This window comes from Manis pentadactyla, chromosome 1 (assembly GCF_030020395.1).
Source record: "Manis pentadactyla isolate mManPen7 chromosome 1, mManPen7.hap1, whole genome shotgun sequence".
NCBI lineage: Eukaryota > Metazoa > Chordata > Mammalia > Pholidota > Manidae > Manis > Manis pentadactyla.
The window spans coordinates 17,648,486-17,650,639 of NC_080019.1; the positions used below are offsets into that span (position 1 = coordinate 17,648,486).

Here is a 2,154-nt window from a genome sequence, read left to right on the forward strand (position 1 = left end):
CATTTCAACTCTTTTGGGTAAATGCCAAAGAGCATGATTGCTGGAACCTATGGTAAGAGTGTAATTAGTTTTGTAAGAAACCACCAAACTGTCTTCCTAAATGGCTCTACCAGTTTGCACATGCGTCAGCAATGTATGAGAGCCTCTATCGCTGCACATCCTTGACATCACTTGGTGTTGTCAGTGCTCTGAATTTTGACCATTCTTGTAGATAGAGAGTGGCATCTCATTGCTTTAATTTGCATCTCTCTGGTGACATATAATGTGGAGCATCTTCTCTTGTGCTTATTTGCCATCTGTGTATCTTTGGTGAAGTGTCAGTAAAGGTCTTTAGCTTATTTTTAGATCAGGTTGTTTGTTTTTCTTACTATTGACTTTTAACAGTTCTTTGTGTATTCTGGATAATACACAATTCCCTTATCAGGTGTCTTTGCAAATATTTTCTCTCACTCTGTGGCTTGTCTTCTCGTTCTCTTGGCATTGTCTTTCATGGAGCAAAAATTTTAATTTTAATGAAGTCTAGCTTATCAATTATTTCTCTCATGGCTCAGTTCTTTGGTGGTGTGTGTCACTTTTTTTCCTCCATTAAAAAAAGTCCTCTTGACTTTAGTAGAAGAGAGGCAGCCTGTATACCCCAGGGTCCTAATAGAAAATACAGTCCAAAGTCATTGAAAGAGCCTGTTTACTGAGATGTGGTTAAGGTAAAGGGAAATTAAAGATGATGACTGTGTTCACTTTGGCAGCACATATTCTAAAAATTGGAAGGACACAGAGAAAATTAGCATGACCCCTGAGTGAGGATGACATGCAAATTAAAAAATATGCTGGTGACCTAGCAGGAAACAGTTGCCAGCCCTATGCTTAAAGGGGCAGTGGGAAAGGTCAGCTACTGAAAGCTGAAGGAGAGGGGCTGCCAGACCAGAGTACGGCCTTAGGTCGAGGAGCCAGCTGGAAGCCAGAATCCGGGGAGCTGTGGTGCATCCATACAGGTCAGTTGCCAGAGGTTCTAAGAAGGGCTGGGAAGGATAGATAGTGAATCTGGAGGGGCATATGGAGAATATCCCCACACAGACTTCCAACTAAATCCTACTCTTCTCCTACATGCATCCCTTAAACTACCCACTTCTCAGCTAGAAAGTCATGAAAGTCAGTTTCAACTTAGAGACTGGTGATTCCTAATTCCTTTTGGGTCACAGACTCCAAAAAACACACATAAGCACCCACACAAATGTATATACGATGTTTTTCCTCCTTAGAGATAGAGCACCTTTTATTAAACAAGTAATTGGATCTTTCTCAATTGTTGCAAAAATTGTAGCCAATCCTTGAAAATTTTTGATGAATCTAAATGACCTTTTTAAAAAATAATTCAATAAGAAATTCAATCTTAAAAAGATATTTCAAAAGTATGTGGCTCTTATTAACTTCAGTAAGAATTCTAACTTTTGGAATGTCACCAACATGGTGACCCTTGTCATATTTGACATTCTACAGATGTCAACTCTAATTCTGATGGCAGTGAGTTATGAACTCCCTGCTTACAAAGGTAGGTATTGCAGATAGAATCAAAATTCCCATTGCTTGCTTTCCCAGATGAGGGTTGGTTTGAATCAGAAAAATGTCAAAATTCTCAAACAGCTTGTGAGTTGGATTCCATTTGTCCTCCCCACTCTGAGGTCATCTTTGTCAAGATCTGCTCCATCGACACTATCTGTATGGTATTTCGGACAGAAGTAACATGCCGAGTTCTGTGCTAGTTCTCACTTCGAAAGATTTCTTTTGGCAGAGGAATTGCTACCCTGGATTCTAGTTGGCAGAAACACTTTCCCCAGATCTGTAGTTTCCACGTTGTTTAGCTGCAATCTTCACTTCCAGAGAGAGAGCTTTATCCAGAGAAGGTAGTTTCCCAGCAACTCCCCTAATGATGAGTAGGGGACTTTGTGTTAGGACCGTTGGCTCCAAATTTAGACTGCCAGAAACTTGGCTCCACCCCTTAATAACCATGAGAACTGAAGCAGTGACTTGCCTCTGTATGCCTCAGTTTCCTCATCAGTGGATAAAAGTAATATCTGTTTGATAAGATTTTTTGTGGTGAGAATTAGCTTAATTCAAATAAAGCCTCATAATAGGGGCAGCCTCTTTTTGTTATTATTC

At 40.0% G+C, this 2,154-nt stretch overlaps 1 non-coding gene across 1 annotated transcript; it reads left to right on the forward strand.

The window, feature by feature from the left end:
• The first annotated feature begins 727 nt into the window (after window positions 1-727).
• Window positions 728-836, forward strand: LOC118914409 (U6 spliceosomal RNA). Its single transcript, XR_005025609.1, has one exon. It is a non-coding gene; the product is annotated as a U6 spliceosomal RNA (small nuclear RNA).
• Window positions 837-2,154: the final 1,318 nt, after the last annotated feature.